The sequence below is a fragment of the Urocitellus parryii genome, chromosome 7, assembly GCF_045843805.1.
Source record: "Urocitellus parryii isolate mUroPar1 chromosome 7, mUroPar1.hap1, whole genome shotgun sequence".
In the NCBI taxonomy this organism is placed as follows: Eukaryota; Metazoa; Chordata; class Mammalia; order Rodentia; family Sciuridae; genus Urocitellus; species Urocitellus parryii.
In genome coordinates this window covers 11,100,086-11,119,193 of record NC_135537.1, presented here as the reverse complement: position 1 = coordinate 11,119,193, position 19,108 = coordinate 11,100,086, and the positions used below count along the sequence as shown (strand labels likewise).

Here is a 19,108-nt window from a genome sequence, read left to right as displayed (position 1 = left end):
TGTGTAAGATGATAGCACTGTTTGCAGAAACAATGTGTCTCTCCGTTTATCTGCATAGACAGACAAGAGTGGTCTCAGTGGCTGGGTAAATACGATGTCCACTGTCAAAGAGTTCCTGTTCTTTTCAGAATTTTATCATAAGCACACATTATACTTACATTTGGAGAAAAAAAGAAACAGTGCAGGAGGTAGATTGCCTAGGCTAGGGGGTGGCTGGTGAAATGGGGGTGACTGCTAATGGGTACGGATGGGGTTTCTTTTTGAGGTGATAAGAATGTTCTAAAACTAACTATAGTGAGGGCTACACAACTCTGTGGGTACATTAAAGCCATGGAACTCTGCAATTTAAATGGTGAATTATATACTATGTGAATTATATCTTAATAAAGCTGTTACCAAAAATTGAATTTAAAGATTAATAGAGAGATAGAGAGAGAGAGAGAGAGAGAGAGAGAGAGAGAGAGAGAGAGATTGATTGATTGTAGCCAGTGGTGCATGCCTGGAATTCCAGCAATTCAGGAGGCTGAGGCAGGAAGATCGCAAGTTCAAGGCCAGCCTCAGCAACTTAGTGAGGCCCCAAGCAACCTGGTGAGACCCTGTCTCAAAATAAAAAATAAAAAGGACTGGAGATGTGACTTAGTGGTTAAGCACTCCTGGGTTCAATCCTCAATACCAAAGGGGGAAAAAAAGGAGAGAGACAGACAGACAGAGAGAACACTGTAAAAGGCCCTAAGGTTTAAAAAAAAAAAATCAATTAGTGGAGCTGGCTGGGAAGTGGGAGAGTTGCTGTGCTCTCATGTGGTTAGCAGCCATGCATCCTCTGGTTTATGCGGCCAAACAGCCAACCAGAAGTTCTGGAGATGCTGTCCACATCAGTCAGGATCTCCGGCCGTGAGGACCCACCATTCCCAGCCTGTCAGGCCAGCAGCCAAGTGCCCCTCTCTCCTGTCACGGCTCCCCACATGCCTCTGCCATATGGCCGAGCCTCGGAGAGCCCTCCATGCTGCAAGGGCCCTAGAGCAGGGCTGGCTCAGGCCCCATGCCTCTCTGTTTTTGCTCTTCCTTCAAAGCTGAGGGGCCACCCTGTAGCTTGTGGTTTTTAACAATTTAATCTTCCCAGTGACATGCTGGGATCAGAACCCATTGTGGCTGGGACCAATGCCCTTTTCAGCAGGTGATGAAAGGGACCAGGTGCTTCCATTCCTTCACAAAAGCACTTCCTGCACACCTAGCAGGGGGCAGGCCCAGGGCCAGTCCAGTGCTTACAGGAGTGGGCAAAGCAAGGTTAGCCTTGTGGAGCTCAGGGGTTGGCAGGGGAAGAGGCAGGCAATGGCACATCAGCATGACAGGTGTGTTGACAAGGTCCAAATTCTATCTCAGGGGTCAGGAAACAGGCTGAGCATCCACATGGCACGCACACTCAGAACAGCTACCATCACGTCAGGCGCTGCGATCAGCACTAAAGACACAATCTGCCCTCCAGGAGCTCAGTCTACCAGGATTGATGCATAGCATCTCCAGAGCCTACCCGTCACCCAGGGGTGGTCCAGGGACACTGGCCCAGCTTGATGAAGGTTTGGGGGAATTGAAGGAGGAGAAGAAATTCACGAATTCAGTATTCCATCACCCCTACTGCCTCCAGCGCTTCCACCTTGGCCTTTTGCCTGAAGGACTGGAGCAACCTTCCAAACTACCTTCCTGCTTCCATTCTTTTAACCCTGCACCCATCCTCTACACAGCTGACAGTGGGATCCTGATTTAAAAACAAGTCAGTCAAGATCATAGTACTCCTTTGCTTTTTCATTCAGAGTAAAATCTAAAGTCTTCAAAAAAATCTAAGGCCAGATGTGGTGGTGCACACCTATAATACCAGTCTTGGAAGGCTGAGACAGGAGGATTGCAAGCTCAAGGCCAACCTCGGCAACTTAGCAAGGCCCTAAGCAATTTAGCAAGACCCTATCTCAAATAAAAAAAGTAAAAAGGATTGGGGATGTGGCTCAGTGGTTAAGCATCCCTACGTCCAATCTCTGATACCAAAAAAATTCCCCAAAAGGTAATGTTCTCAACCCCAGGCTATCATCCTCTTCCTTCATCCAGAACTGTCATCACACATTGTACCCCAGCCACACTAGCCTCCTTGAGGTTCCTTTAATGCAACTTTCTATGTGGCTACCCCAGAACACCTGCACTAACAAGACCCTCTGCCTGGGACACGTTTTGTCCTCAATTATCTATGTGTTCACTCCCGCAGTTCTGCCGTTTCTGCTCAGGAGAGCTTCCATGAACACCCCATTTGCCAGTGTACACCCCCCAGCCTCAGCATCCTCATCTTCCTTCAGAAGCTTCTTTCATGGTCTCCTATGCCAGCCATTTACTAGTTGTTTGAGTCTGTTTCTCACCACCAGAATGAGAAATCCTTGAGGATAGGTACTGTTTGCTGTTATGATCACAATAGTTGCCCATCCCTTGGAATAATACTGGTATGCAACAGGAACTCAAATAAATACCTGTGTGTGGAATAAACACTGAAGTCCTGAGCTGGGAGGAGGTGTGGGTAGGCATCCCTGGGCAGCAGAGAGCAGAGCAGGAGTGGGTTGGGAAGGGGCACTTCAGCTGACCAGGGCAAAGGGAAAGGGCTGCTCTGCTCAGGGGCGACTTTTAAGATGCAGAGGAGTTCTGCTTTTCTTCTTTTTACTCGCTTTTCTGTGACATTTTCAGTAACTGGAAGGCAACAGGGACTTTAGAGTTCCCTCTCCAATGAGTTATTGAGGCCTCTGGAAGTCCTAGCTTCTCCCCATCCCCCAGGGACCCAGGCCCTCTTCACACCGACAATGCATTATTCCCCTCAAGTGCCGCCTGTCCAATCCCAACACGATTTCTGCCCCGGATAATGAGGCTTCACAAGCACTGATAAGCACCTGTCTAGAGCCCAGTGTCTGGACAGGGCAAAGTGGACAACAGCCACTTCTACGCAGGGCCTCTCTGAGGCCTCTCATACTCATCCTGTGAGATCGCATTTCAAGCTCCAGTGGATATTAGCAGCACAGGTGACTGGAACTGAGCCCCAGAGAAAGGAAGCTGCCCAAAGACACCCTGAAGAGAGACCCAGATTCCCACCTGGACCGCAGCATGGCCAGACTCGCCTTCTTTCTACCACACCATGTTGCCCTGAGACACAAAGGACTCACATTGTCACTTTCCCATCCTTTAGAAGGCTCACGGAGCAGGTCAAAAGCCACTTCACCTTTTGAGCCATGTTTCCTTCAGTGTCCATCTCACCCTCCAGACTGGGAGCGCTGACATCCAACATCCCGCTCCTAGAACACAGCCAAGGAAGTCCTCAATAAATGCCCTGGACATGTGTCAAGACGACAGAACTGGAAGGCCTGTTCACACCAGTACTGGCTGAATGGTGCCCCAGGCCTGGCTACAGTCAGACATATATACATGGGATTATCTTCTTGGCCAGAGTTTAGACGAGAGGCCAAGTCATTATCATCACAATCGTCATTGTCATTGCTGCCATATGAGTTTCCTAGGTCCACCGTCATAGCATCCAAAATTGGGTGGCTGAAAACAACAGAAACATATTCCCTCAAATTCTAGAGCCTAGAATTCCAAAACCAAAACGTTAGCAGGGGCAAGCTCTCTGATGCTTTGTGGGGACCCTCCCTGCTTGCCTCTTCCTGGTTTGTGGATGCCAGCAATCCAGACTTCAGATGCGTCACTCCACCCACATGGCCATCTTCTCAAGTGCACCAACTTCCCCTTTTATCAGGACACCACGGACCCCAGGTTCACTTTATTTCTGTTGGAGAAATTTTATTTCTAAATAAGGACACAATCTGACACAATTTGGGGAATGGGGCCTTCGAGATGTATTTTGGAGAAGACATGACTCAACCCCTAAGCAGTCACCATCCCCAGGACAGCTAACGTTTCCACTGCCCGACTGCGTGTGCCAGGAGCCATACTATGGCTCTCTGGGAATCAACTCATCCAGCTCTCACCACAGCCCTAAAAGCAAAAGTCTTAATTCTCTCCATCTGATGGGTAACAAAACTGAGGCTCAGAGAGTCCTGTAACTTGCCCAAGGTCAGTTAATAGCAAATAAAAGGACAAGTGGACTCACACAAGTCCAGGAGCCAAACTCCTGGCCAACCACCTACACTACCAAAGTGTTGCTCCTGAAGACGTGATCATTTTGCAGACTCATATCCTGGGTCTACACAATTACCATCTGCAGACACTCCACACGGTTTCCTTCTTCAAACTGCAAGTTTAAAATACCATTGCTGAATCAACTTACCCCAACCAACTCTCAACTTGTTCCAGGATGGGAAAACCCCACCCATTCGTGTTATGCCATTAAGACTCTTCCAGAAAAATGAATTTTAAAGAGTAACGCATGTCTACTTTACTAATTCATAAGGCCCTGCTCATGCCAACTCCTGAATTCATGATCCTCTATAAACACTGCCCGCACAGCCTGCACCCTGCTTAGAATGATACAACCCAGAACCCAGGCAACCTGCCCAGTAGGTGGCTCCGGGTTGCCCAGGAGGTTGCAGGATGGCCAGCGGGAAGAGCGCTGGGCTTGGAGTCAGGAAGCGCGGGAGCCGCATCTTGTCTTTTCTTTCCTCCTCCACGTGAACTAACCTCAGAGCCGGGGCCCAACTCCTCCTTGTCCTTATGGACAATTTGAAAGAGTTTTTCAAATGTAGGAAAAATCAGATTTTCCAACCCTAAGCTAAAGAGGAATAAAGGAATAATTCATCAAAGATGAATTAAGCATCTTAACCAGAGGGTCAACACTTGGCTAAGTGGATATTAAGGACTCACCATGATGAATAAGCCTGGAGAGGAGAAAGAAACCGTGTGAGAGAGAGAGGAGGGAGGGAGGGAGGGAGGCAGAAACAGGTACTTTGACCATCTCTCCGCAAGGTGGTCCATGCCCATTTCAGAACAGAGCTCAGCAGTTAGGTGACTTGTCTGAGGGAGTAAGTAGAGGGCCAGGGCTGACCTCGGGGCAGTGGCTGGGAAGGCCAGGGGCTTTCCTCCTCACCTGCCTGCCCTGGGCATGGAGAAGGAGATGGAAGCTTGTCCAGCTGGAAGGTGAGCCCACCTGAAGTTTTAAGAAGCTTCTTGTAGCCATGGCTTAGAAGATGGACTGAGGGGAGGGCAGAGAGTTGGGAAAGGGCTAGACGATCTGGGGAGTGGGCAGAAGGGGCTGAGCTAGAGAGGCTGGGGTAGAGTTCCTCACACTGGTTTGGTTTAGAGAAAAGAGCAACAAAGAAAGGCGATGACTGACAGGCGTGAAGAAAGTTCTCTCTTCCGGAGGCTCAGATCTAAGACAGAAGGACACCAGGAAAACCCTGTCCACTTCCTGTTCCCCATATATAGGAAAACCAAAGAGCTGCAGTTGTGGGAGGGGAAGACAAGAAAGAAGAGGACACAGACTTGGTTCTTCCTCATCCCACTTCCACTGAGGCAGGAACAGCAATCTAGGGGAAGGCAGAGACTGGTAGGGCCAGGGGGCCTAGAAGGCCACAGTCTGGTGAGACACAGACCTCAGGCAGCCTTAATGACAAGCCAAAAAGCCTGGTGTCCTGGCTCTCCCTCCTCCTCATGCCATCATCCATCAATCTCCAGACCAGCAATCCTGATTTCCCTCTCTACCTTCCCTCCTCGACTCCCCTCCACAGAGTATTAGTCAGATTTTGTCACTAGAACAAAATACCTGACATAGGCTACTTATGAAGAAAAAGAGGTTCGCTAAGCTCACAGTTTTGGAGGTTCATGGGCATGGAGCCTGCATCAGCTCAGTTCTGGTGAGGGCCTCATGGCAGATGGTAGCCAGCAATATTGGGAGGGCATACCAGAGCAAGCAGGCACATCTTGTGTCAGGAAGCAGCAAAAACTGGGTGGGACAGGCTTTTGCTCCCTTTATAACAACCCTTTTGGGAGAACTTAAGAGATTCCGGAACTGCCTTCCTGTAGCACACCCCCAAGGGACTAAACAAAAATCTCAACAGCCCACGCTCTTTATGGTTCCACCACTATCCAATAGTGTCACCGTGGGGACCAATCTCCAGAACATGAGTCTTGGGGGGACAAATGACACTACTTCCAAACCAGAGCAGAGTGCAATCTGCAAATACCCCATACCTCCACCCGGCTGCTGCTCTATTTTAGGTCTGAGGAAGTAACTGTCCAAGGAGAGGAAACTTGCTTAAGGCTATTACGGGAAGGTCTATAAAGGACCTGCTGTTTGCTTTTCTAGATCAGGAGCTCTGTGATAGTGATGGACAGGAAATCACAGGGAGACTGTATTCCAGAGAAACCCCCAATGCTGTTTTATTTCAGCCAGGAGTTTGAGCTTTCTCCTTGAATAAACCTTTTCCTAGATCCCAGCAAATAAGCAGCACATTCCTACCACAAGGATTTCATGAGAGCTCTTCTCAATCTTGGGCACCCTTCCCCACTGCTGCCTACAGCACTCCTGCCCTGGGTGCCCCAACATTGTCTCACCACACAACTGGGACGACTCCCCATTCCCTGAACACCCAGGGCTGCTCTCCTGTGGAGCGGGCGGGCTGACATCCATCCAACAGTTCCAGTTATCCAACGGTGACCTTTCTCTTCAGCTCAACTGCAAGGTATTCAAGTGCACGGACTTTGATTTTTTCATCTCCCCATCCTAAGTGCTTGGCACACAGCAAGACATGCAGGAAGTTTGTGCAGTGAAAACTCTTTAAACTGAATTAGCTCTTCCGTGCTTCTTCTCCCTATTGATCACACAAACGGGAGCGAGGATCTCATTTGGAGCACACTGACTTTTATTTGATACCAATTACATGCCAGGCCCTTGCTAAGCTGCTTTTCTAATATATTATTTTATCTGACACCTTTAAAGAAAAGTGAGATGTTTTCACTATTTACAGAAGAGCAAATTGGAGCTCAGGGTGGTTAAGAGAAAAGCTCATGACAGAGACTACCGAAGCCACCCAAGGAATTAGGGCATGAAATTCACATTCGAGTCTTCAGAGCCGATACTGCATCACGGTCGAGAGTGTGGATACGGAATTCAGACCACCTTGCTTAAAATCTTGTCACTTAGTAGCCATCTTGGTTTCCTGGCATTTCAAACAGGGCTAAACACCACACCCATTTGATGGGTTTTGGTGGGCACTGGATGAGTTCACAGAGGGAAACTGCTCAGGGCGGTGCCTGACACGTATGGATGCACAGTAGATATCAGCTGTCATTATGGACCGCAAGGCCCGCCGTTTTCCCGTGGTGTTTTGATGAATGTTTTCCATCCACCAAATCTCCTTTGGCAAGAAAGAGTAAGCTGACCAAAGGACAGCCCACCAGAGAGAGCATGAGAACTGCTGTCTAGAGGAGCAGCTCAGGGAACAGCAGGTCAAAGATCATGAAGACTAGGACTGCATAATTCCCCATGCAACAGCTCTCAGCAGCAGCTCAGCCCTCATTGGTGTGATGCTGGAGCAATTCACAGGGGAAAGAACATCACAGGAGCCAGAAGCCAACTCAGCTCCCCAGTGCCCAGCTACTGGCCCATACACCAGAGAACGGCCCCTTTGCTAGAGAACTCCAAACGCTTGCAGCTATTCCCTGAAAACCCAGGCCCTGCAGAGGGAATCTCCAAAGCAAAATGCTCACCTGAAGGTATCTCATCCCAGTGGCCTTGCAGACAAGAAAGACCCATTTTCCTCTGAGGGTCCCGTGTTCCACACCCTCACGGCAACCTGGCTGGGAGGGTAAGTTGGGACAGAACTATCATCCCCTTTGGACAGACTAGGAAATGAGGTGCAAAGAGGATGCAGGGCTGCAACTCAAGGTCACATAACTAGTCACTGTCGTCCCTAGGCTGGAACTTAGAACTTCTGAGTCTCAACTCGGTGCCATTTTTCATTACCTTATTATGTCCTTTGTATCACCATCTGTCTTCTTGGACTACATAAATTTCCTTCCCTCCCTCCGTCAGAAACATTTCTTGCCTCTCTCCTGGCACAACACTAGACACAGGGCTTCAGAGATGAACAGGCTCACCCTGGCCCCTTGTAGCTGAAGCAGCCTCCTCTAGCAGCGGGCACAGGCACGCTCAGGAAGCTCTTCTGCCTGAGTCCTGTCTTCTTATTGCCAGTGTTCTCATATATATCCTGGTTCTCTTCCCAAAATGGCAATTCTTACATTTTTATGAATGTTCTTTCTCTTCCTGTCTCTAAAAGAAGGCTGAATGGATTAAGCTGTCTGGCTCCAACTTGGTGCCTCCTGGAAGGAAAGGGAAATGAAGACCTCTTTACAAAGCCAGGACCCACAGGGGTCAAAGTCTTCTCTGAAAAGAGACCCAAACTGTTCCGCCTGTCAGTCCAGAGAAATGGCAAGAAAGCTGGGCTCTGCCTTGGGGTTTGAGAGCAGAAAAAAGGCTCAGAGTTAATAGTGAAACCCCAAGGTGTGGGTGTGGAGCCCCTCAAACTATGAGGACCCAGGAAACCCTCAGGGCCTCTGCTGAAGCACAAAACTGCTCAGCAAAGACAACTCTGCTTCCCTGGGTAGGCAGGACTCTCATGGGCACAGAGCACCATGACAGCCCCGAACCACAGAAGACACCACGAACGGGAGGTGTGAGCCCCCCTAGAATGAACACAACAGGACAATCTGGAAGTGAACGTCAGTATGTTTAAAACAAAGACAAAAAGTCTGGAACAGAAACCAAGAAAGATCACCCAAGGACTAAAGGCTGGGCTGATCTGAAAGAGAACCAAACAGAATTTCTAGAAGTAGAATGGACAGGCATTAAAACTTAAAACTCAACAAAGGAAAACCCAACAACATGGCCAAGCAACCTACACCCGACTCAGCCCCTGCTCAGTGCCTGCCCTTTGCCGGGCACTGTTCCAGGCACAGAGGCATGAAGGAATAATCTAGAGTCTCAGCCCCCATCCCGTAGCACCCTTCAAGGTATCCATCTCACAGGAGAGGCCACCAACGAGCAAACATGTTTCCCTGCAAGATCAGAATCACAACGGTACCAAGTGACATTATCCTCGTGTAGGATCTCAGGTAAGATGACATGGACAGTGCAGAGGAAAAGAAAAGGCGGGGTCAGCAGTGGAGCCCAGAATCTTCTGGTTCCCTGAAGCCTTCCTGTTTCCATGTAGCTCATGGAACTCAGGGGAGAAGAAGAATCAAGGACTGGTTGAGTCCTCTGAGTACATTTCTACTCCTAAGGAGAATTAAAACTACAAGGAAATATCCACGGCATTGTCACATGCCAGTGGTTTTATGAAGACAGAATCCCTGACCAAAAAGTCACCATCAGCTTCGAAGAGGGAAGCAGGAGCATCCCCCAGAACCCCAGGAAGGCGTGTCCTGGTACCCTCCTTCCTGTTCTGCCCAGGGCCCATCCCTGCAGCCTGCTTCTAGGGAACTCCCTCCCACCACAGCTTGGGGAAGTCCTGACAGGCACTCTTCCTTGTCCCAAACCAGACTCCAGCTGGGTCCTGCAGCACAAGCGTGCTGGCTGCTCCTCTGTTTTTCTAACTCCATGCACCTTTGCGCTTCCTGAGTTAGGGTGGTGGAGGAAGAGGAAATGCCAGAAATACTACAAGAGGGGCTTGGTTTGTGGCATTTCCAGGGGACGGGAGCTGGAGGGACTGGCAGGGGAACCCCAGGCAGTAAAGAACCTTGTCTCTCTGCAAGCCAGTGTGTTGGAGGCCACCGGAGCCAACGTGGCTCTTCAAAGCTCTTAAAGTCTCCGGAAACTATTTCCTAGGAGCATCAGGAACAGAAGCCCATTTTCTCTAAATAACTGAGACTTCGGAAATCTGGTCTTAATTACCCCTCTGCAGCAACGTGGCTATACAAAGCACCATAGCTGCTCCCTCACCCTCAGAGTACAGGACCGCCCTACCAAGCGCCACCAGCAGGCCAGGCTCTCAGTTATTCCCCCCCCCCCCCGAAGGTCTTAGACAGATCTGTCTCATGGAACTACACACTCACTCATCTCTCTTGTGGCCAGTAGCCTGTTTGGGAACAGGGCTGGTTTAGGTTAGGACAACCTAACCATGGTTTTGGAACCAAGAGTTTAGCTATACAAAAGGCACAATTGTTGGGCTTCACACTGTGCCAGGAAATGAACCACCAGCAGACTTTAAATGAGGGACCACCCCCCTACCCTCCCCATCCCTCCTGGGAGAGGATGTGAGAGCAGGTGAGCGGGTAGAAGATTTGCATCACTGATGAATTCAATTCACCCTTCAGCCAGAATGAGACAAGACAGTGTCCCCAGTGAAAGTGAACAACTGGGCCTGCTCCTGAAGAATGCCCAGGGCAGTGAATCCTCAACTCCAACTCCCCGTGGAAAGCCTGGCACAGAGAGCTCTGGCAGAACCCACTGGGTCAGGAGCCTCTCCCTAGAGGCCCTATAGCACCCTCCTTTACCAGCCCCCAAGATGTCCACATCTGAATCCCCAAGACCTGTGAACATGTTCCATTACCTGGCAAAGGGGCACTAAGATGGCAGATGGAAAGTTTGCTAATCAGTTAACCTTAAAATGAGTGAGCTGCCTAGTTTACACAGGTGGTCCAATGCCATCACTTAGAGCGTCCTTAAAGGCAAGGGGAGAATCAAGAGACAGCAGCATGAGAAGGACTGAGAGCAAGAGTGCTGGCTTTGGGAACAAGCCAAAGCATGTACAAGGCCCGAGAAGCTGGAAGAGACTGGGAACAGGTTCTCCCTGGGCTTACAGAAGGAGCTGCCCTGTCAACACCTTGGTTTTAGACAGTGAGAACTATTTCAGACTTTTCAGACTATAAGATAGTACATCTTACATGGCCTCTGTACTTGGCGGGGGTAAGAGGTCTTCCCGCAGTGATCTGGCACCACCTCCAACTTACCTTGTGCCTTTCTCATGGCTCCCTTACACTAGGATCCCATGAGTTCCCTTACCACCTGGAGCACCTGGAGCTCTTCCGTTCTGATCCCTCTGCCTGGAGTGCCTCCCCTCCCAGCAGCCTCTCTACCCCTAGTTCCTGCTCCACTTTCCAACTGCAGACCAGTTTTTTTTTTTCCCCTGGCAAACTTAGAACCTACATTGTATCCCTATCCTCCACTTTGGTGTTCGGTCTGTGGCTTTAATAATAAATATCAGCACAACCTTTAATTTCTTGGAAGTTATCTATTTTTCCCCAATTCTTTATCTCCTCCAATGGAATGCAAGGATGGGTGGGGCCAGATCTACCTTGTTCATCACTGTATCATCAGGACTTCACCCAAGGTGTAGCAGGAAGCAGGTGCTCCACACAGGGTAGCTGAATTGATTAAATGAGAAAGTGTGCGGCTGACATGGAAAGATGAAGCTGGAAATAGGCGGCCTTGAAAACAGGGTCCTTATTCATCTTTGCACAACTGGCATCTAGTACAGTGGAGCCACTTAGCAAATGTTTACGGGGTGCATGAAAGAATGATTCAATTCCAGACAAATCTGAGAAGCACTGTCCTTTCTGGGCAAGGCTCCCAAAGGGCTTTCCTCTCCTCCTCGGGACTCCTTAGAGGTAAGAAGCGCAGGATACAAAGCAAGTGCTCCATAAGTGCAGTCACTGTCCCCACTGCTTATGTGGACATTATTTGTGCACCCCCTAGAAAAGATCTCTGGAGCTTATGCCAGATACAGCAATGGAGAGACAAGTGAGAAGAAATGGAGAGAAAAGTGAGATGGACACAGGAGGGTCCCGTCAAACACAGCTGAAAACTGGGGAGGGGAAGTGCAGGAACAACAGTGTTCCAGGTAACCTGGATTCCCTTCTTTCCAGGAGACTGTGCCACCTGGGTGCATGTGAGCAGCCAGCTGGGAGGTGTGTCCCCATGAGGGAGGGCTCCATTTGAATGCACACATTCATCTTTGGGCCTGCAAGGCTCACACTAATTTTGAAAATCTGGCTCACTGTGGCTGGTGAGGACTGGGGAGGTGTAGAGAATTTCAATTTCCTTCACCAAATGGCAAGCTTTCGAAAAAGTCCTTTCATTCCGACATTATCACATACTAAAAATGAAAAGCCAGCCATTCAGAGCTCTCATAAGGAGAAAAATAGGTGGGCTGGTTAGCCCACAAGAAACAAGGGGGCTGAAAATCAAGTCAACTGATCATCACATGGTACATAATGTGCTAAGACACTGCCCTTTTTTGGATTTGAGGGGTTTCTATTTTTCACAAAAGAATGGGTTGGTGAAAAGTAATTCCCTACATAAAAAGCCACCCATTTCAGATTTCAAATCCATTTGGTAGCTTAACAGTAAGGTTAAGTAATGTTTTTAACTCCCCATCTCAAAATATGTAGTTTGAGATGACTGCCTATCTCAAAAATAGCAGCAATAAGACAGAACAGAGAAGTCACTCAAGTGGAGAAGGCTATAATGCAAGAAGACAAGTTCGCAGGTCGTTTCATGGCTGGCAGACCTTAATCTGACATTGTCACAGGAGCAGTGGCCTGAGAGTTGAAAGACTTGTAAACTATTCCTGGCCATAAGAACCTTGGGGCAAGTCAGGTTTCCTATCTGGACCTCATCCAGGTAACAAAAAGGAGAACAGTTATTCTCTAAGGTTTTTTTCTTTCTAAAGTGTTGGTTGAGTGACCAAAAGATCTGCATCTTCTTAGTAGCTCTCTAACTGCGAAACAGAAAAAATCTTGGACTGAAGGTTTCAACAGAGTTAAGACTAGCCTAAAAACTGAATTCTGTGGTTCACAGTCCCAAAGCATTACTCAGCAATCCATGCCCCGCTGTCATCCCTGAATCAATTAGGCCAAGACAACCTGACCGAATAGACGGAGAAACAAGTGGGCGAAAGTTCTTGGTCTTTCTGATTTGTACAGGTAAGGCTGAGGTCAAGGTTGGCTAGTCATCTCCCTGCACTAGTGGAAAAATAAATTGTGAAAGGAAACAGCTTTAGGAATGCCCAAGATGAACTCTTGGGATGAATTAAATCGCAGAAAACCGGACACCAGCGAGTTTCTTTTTTCTTTTAAACTTCTTGTTGCTCTCAGAAAACGCAGCAGGTCCCAACATGATACAAGCGGAAAACACAAGCCACTTTCCTGGTCTTCCTGTGAGCCAACACCGAGCCCCTGGTGGCAAATTTGCCCCCTTACTCGTCTCTTTTGCTTTCAGCAAGTGGCCTGGGGCCTGCCTGGCAGCGCCAAATCCAGGCAGGGCCGGGGGCCGCGGGCGGCGGGGAACTTTCCTCAGCCGCGCCAGACAGACAATGCCGCGGCCGGCGCCCGCGCCTCGGCGCTAGGAGAGGGCCCCGCCGGCGCTGTCCCGGCCTCCAGCGGGAGGGGGCCGCTGCGCCACCAGGGCGGCCCCCGCCCCCACTCGGCGCCTCCGCAGAGCAGGGGCCGCCAGGCGCGCGCTGCCCGGCCGCGCTCGGAGCTGGGGCGCGGAGCCCCCTGGGCGGCCTCGCCCGGCCCGGCAGAGCCCCGCGCGCCCCGCACGCTCCCCAGACCTGGGGCCCGCGTCCTGCCCGCGGAGAGGGGCATCCCACCCGGAAAGGCACTGGGAGTCCGCCCGGGGCCCCGTCCCGCACCTCTCCGCGTGGAGGGCCGGGCGGGGGGCACCATCCCCGGAGGACGACCCCGCCCGGCCCGGCGCCCCGCAACTCACCGGGACCGGGCGGGCCGCTGGGCATTATTCCATCGCGGGCTCGGCGCCGGCTCCCGGTGGCGGCGCAGACGCCCGCGCCCCGGCACCCCTGGGCCCCGCGGCGGCGGCTCTCGGGTCGGAAACCGGACTGCGGCCAGGAACCGCCGGATGGCTGGAGGCGCGGGCCGGTGCCCGAGCGCAGAGTGCCGGCCCGCGGCGGCGGCGGCGAGGCCAGGCGAGGCGCGGGAGCCGAGCGCGGCGCAGGAAGGGGCGGGCGACCATGTGCCGGGGGGAGGAGGCCGGCGACGCGAGCTGCTCGCACGATCCCGTTCGGCGCGGAGGGCGCGGGTTTCAGGAAATCCAAACACTTCGACAGGAAATCGGAATCCTGACTAAGCATTCCCGGCCCGGCCGCCGCTCAGCGCCGGGGGCTCCTGCCGCGCTTAACCCTTGGCCGGCCGGCACACTGGCGGGGGCGCGGCGCGCTGGACACCCGCGGGCACTGGCCGGTCTCGGACTTCAGCTGGGGCCTGGCGTCCTGGTCGTGGGCCCACACCCCCGCCGGCTGCCTCCTCCTCCAGGGGTGGGAAGGGTGGGATTTATTCACAGAAAACCTTGGCCTTGAGGGCGGGCTAAGGCCGGGCCACCGGGAAAGGACCTCGACCCCTCTCCTGTCCTGCAGAGGAGGGACCTGCAGGCTCTGGCCTTTTCCTCTATTTTCATTAAAAGAAGTAGCATCACCTCGCTCACAGGTTTCACTGCTTCCTCTTTGCTCAGTTCCTCACTTTTGCCCAGGACTGGGAGGCAGGATCTTTGGGGCCAGGATGGTGCCCTAATATCATGGATAGTATAGGGTGGGCTTTGATCTCCTACCTGGGTTGGAATATGGCCTTTGCCTTTTTCTACCAATGAGACCTCTCGAGTAAATCACTTAACTTCAGTTTCCTGAGCTTTGGTTTCCTCAAATCTGAAATGGGTATTAGTTAATACTGTCTTTATAGGTTTGATATGGAAGCCAAATCAGTGCCTGGCACATTGGAAATGAACAAATAAATGTTAGCCATGTTTTTCTTTCTTAATGCCATTAAGAAATATCAGAGAAAGGAGGATTTTAGCTTGTGGGGTGTGCATTGTGCATACCTGTGCCTAATTATAAAGCCAGGGACCATAGTCTTTCATATCCCTGCTACTCACTGAGTGATCATTTTTCTTTGCAGCGTTTTAAAACATGCTTTCCGCAGAGGAAAAGGTTAGTGGCTGCAGCAGACCCCTTTCTGGTGAAATCTGAAACTCAGCAAACCTCACTGAATTTGGGATTTTGTTCTTAACCTAAGGGTCAGGACCTTGAGGAAGGGGTGTTAATAAGCCTTGAGGTGCTTCACAAAGTTTGGAAAAACCAAAGTCAATCCCAGCCTGGGTAGCTAGCGGGAGTGATTCAGTGTGGTTTCCCACGGAAATGCCACATTTGGGGGGGTTATAACCTGGAGGATGCAGCTTGGTGGTTTTTCTGTAAGTGTTTCAGATTCCTTTGAAACCCACACTTTGAAAAGGGAACAACATGCAGATGAGTGAAAACTGAAATGAACACTCTTCTCCCAGTGAAGAATAGACATTAGCTTTAGATGGAGTTTTATCCCTTCTCTGCAGACTTTCTTTCAGTGGTCAGAAGTGGTAGGACACACTGGAGGCTGGGCTCCAGGAGCCCAGGGTCCTGCCCCAGTCATTTGCAGACACTGCTCCCTCTGGAAGGATCTCTAGGAGGTTTTCTTGGAGGCAGCTCATAACTCAGAACTTAGCTTCTCTGAGAAGCTTTTCTCAACCATTTGATCTTGTTTCTGGCACCTACATCCCCATCTCCACCTTCCACACTTCTCATATCCTGTTTTATTGCTTCCTAGCTCTTGTCCCTAGTTTATTTATTTGGCTGCTTATTTATCATTCCCCTATGGGGAAGGTGCATTACAGCAGGATCATGCTTATTCCCAAAGCCAAGAACAGAGCTGGCCCATAGAGTACCCTCAATAAAGACATGTCAAATGAATGAAAGAGGCAAACAAGACTAGAATTGCTGATTCCACCCGCATCCGAATCAGGGCAATTGACTCAGTCCCTTAGCTGTCTGGATCTTTCACAGATAGACTCAATGGGAATGCTCAGTGTGATGGAAGAAAAGCCAGACGGCTCTATTAATGGTCCTGGAAAGTTAAAACTATAAGTAATTAAGACTGTCAGACAAGGTAACTGTAGTCTCATTGGTGCAGTCCCAGTTAATTATTCCCTCCTTTGTGCTTCCCCAGCATTTCTGTTCATTAAAGACCTTATTTATCACATCATATGTTCACGGGGTGCTTTCCTAAGTCCAATGACAAACTCTTTGAGGTAGAGGGAAGGAAAGGGACCACATTTATTGACCATTTGCTCTGAGAAGAACCCTGAGAGCAAGTGGAATTTGAATTCATTTAGTACTGGTTAATTGCATATAGAGTGCTTAAAATTTTTCTGGACATTACTGCAAAAAATGAAAAAGAACTACTTGTCCTCCAAGAAGACAAGTAAGAAAACTCCATTTAGAAAGCAGAGCTAAGTATTCATAGAGGCACGTCTGGAGTGTCATGGGGCTGCACAAAAAATGGTGGTAGGGTTTAGAGGGAGACTGGAAAACACTTTCAAGAAGTGGGTACATGTTCTTGAATGACGTGTCAAGGACCTGTCTAGGTAGATGAGGGGCACAGGCCCCTTAGGCAGAGCAACAAGCACATGCATGGGTGATGGTTGGTTCCGTGTCACCTGGACCCATCTCTGAACTCACCTGCAGCTGAGGTTGGATGCCCTCTGTTCAGAGGAATTGTCCACTTGAAACTGAACCTTCCTTCTCTGCCTGAGGCTTCCTTCAGGCCTGTAGAATATTGCCCACCTGGAAATGTCCAACAGCCTAGGGCCAAACCCAACCAATTAGTGGATGAATGCTCAGCTTCCCTTTCCGCAGAGGGAATGATTCTAAAATGCTCTCAAAACAGTTCCTTGGAAGATGCCCAGTGGTATTAAGTCCATTCCCCCAGCAGTAACCTCCTCATTAACTTGTTCTTTCTTTCACTCTTCTTCTCCCTCCCCTGCCTCACCTTCCCACCAGTCTTTTGTTCTTCCAAATAAAGTAAATGTGCTTAACTCCTTGTCTCAGGGTTTGCTTCTGGGGAAACGTAGCTCAGAGAAACATCCACTCACCTATTGCCAGATCCCACTTGGGCACCCTGTGTGCCTGAGTTGACCCTGAGCATGAGCAGATAATATGGTCAGGTAATTCTGTAAAGTTCAGCATGATCTGAAGGAATGGTGCATATTCAGAGTAGAAAGCAATGAGATTAAAAAGTGCTTGTACCATTATACAGCCGAGGAAACTGAGGCACAGGAGCATTTAATAACTTGCCCAAGGCCAAACACAGAGAGTGGAGGAGTTTTGGAGTCCAGACTCTTTACCACCCTGTATTTCCTTTCCTAGGAGCTAAAGCTCTGGACGTGGGCTGAGGGGTGAATTTCACCCTTGGGTAATGGCAGGAGCATCAAGAGAAGCAGAAGGAAAACCTGGAGTTAAGGGAAGCAATGATTCTAAAAGGAGGGAATGGCCAGCACTCACAAAGCTCCCAGAAAATTCAATCCAGTAAGGATTGGAAAGCAAGTGTCCATTGCATTTGATAACTACAGGCTGGTTGCTCTTACCAGAGCTGTGTTGATGAAGTGAAGGGATTGGAAGCCAGATTGCAGTGGGTTGAGGAGTGAGTGGGAGACTACAAGTGTAGACAACCCTTTTCAGAAATGTGGCTGTCTAGCAAGTGGGAGGCAAGGGTGGAGGCTTCGCTAAAGATGGGCAGGCACCAAGCATCTGTGGGTGATGGGAAGGTCCCAGCAGAGTGGGGGTGGTTGCTGAGGGAAGGCTGGGCCATAGATGGAACAAGTCCTAAGGAGGAGAGGGGAGGGAACCATGGATTGGAGGAGAGCCACCTTGGCCACTGGAGAGGAGGGCTAAGGGAAAGGTAGAGAATCTGAAGTTCCATCATGAGATTTTCCTGGATTCACGGACTAAGTGTTAGTGGGTTCTTAAGGGTTCCCTAGTCTAATTCCTCATTAAACTCATTTTCTGGACAATCAAATATGGATGAGTATAAAGCGACTTCAGCCTCATGCCTAGAAAAGAGATGTAGAAGAAGCTATTTTGGCGGAAAGGTGAGGCTGAGTCTTGGCAGTCAGCAGGCACAGTGTGTTGGCTGGTGGGGGGGCATGCGCAAGGAGGGACAATGGTGCTCACCTGTGAGGAGGAGGAGGGCGGTATTTTTAACCATGATAAAGAGCAGGGAGGGGAAGAAGGTTCTGAGCTGGGAGATAATGAGTTCCTGTTTGTACTTTATGCGGAGGAGCAGGCGGTGTGGGTGGTAGGGAAGAGTCTGAAGCTTTGCTGGGCCGGGGCTTGGGCTTGAGGGTGGAGGGAGCAGGAGGCATAGAGACCTGCACAGTTGGTGAGAGGGGGAGCTGGCACCTAAGAAGGCAGCACCCTTCACTGGCAGCTCACTGTCTCGCTTTACAATGAGTTCTCCAATGCAGCTGTTCTCACTCCTGATGCTATCAACATGTTGGACCAGTTCATTCCTGGCTGTGGGGGGCTTCTTCGGTACTGTGGGACGTTTAGTAACATCTCTGGACTCTACCCACTAAATGCCAGCAACACTTACCAGTTGAAACGACCAAAAATGTCTCCAGGCATTACACAATGTCACCGAGTAGCAAAGGACCACTGTTCTGCCAACTCTTCCTCAAATCACTTCAGAATTGTGGATTAACAAGTAGACCTTTGGATTACCTTTTTTGAGCAGAAGTACCTGCTCCAGTTTCAAATCCTGGCTCTGCCAGTTCCCTAGTTCATGACCTTGTATGACTGTGCTAGTTAGCTTTCCATTACTGTGACAAAATTCCTGAGAAAAACAACTTAAAGGAAGAAAATTTTATTTCGGCTCATGGTTTTAGAGGCTTTAGTCCATGGTCAGCTGGCTCCCTTGCTTTGGGCCTTGGGCAACAGAACATCATGTTGGGGAGTTGCATGGTAGAACAAAGGTGCTCACTTTATGGAAGCCAGGAAGAAGAGAGAGAAAGGGGCTGAGATTGGGGACAACATAAAGTTCCCAAGTGCACACCTCTAAGGACCTATTCCTTTAACAAGGGCCCACTCCTACAGTGTCTAACACCTCTCAGTAGTCCATTCAGTTATGAATCCACCAACAGACTGATTCCATTCATGAGGTCACATCCATTCCAGAAGGTGCCACCTCTGCACTGGGGATCAAGCCTTCAACACACAAAGACATTCCAGATCCAAACTATAACAGTAATTTTCTTCTCTTATCTTGGTTTGTTTCACTGTTTTGTGTTTATCTATAAAATGGGGCTTTTGAGAAG

At 49.8% G+C, this 19,108-nt stretch overlaps 1 protein-coding gene across 1 annotated transcript in view; it reads right to left on the bottom strand.

The window, feature by feature from the left end:
* The window catches only part of Asap1 (ArfGAP with SH3 domain, ankyrin repeat and PH domain 1), a 332,376-nt gene extending 318,444 nt beyond the window's left edge, over window positions 1-13,932 (bottom strand). The window contains exon 1 of the mRNA XM_026407076.2: window positions 13,688-13,932. The gene's annotated coding sequence lies outside the window, so the exon portion shown is untranslated. The remainder of the gene's footprint in view (window positions 1-13,687) is intronic.
* Between the last annotated feature and the right edge of the window lie 5,176 nt (window positions 13,933-19,108).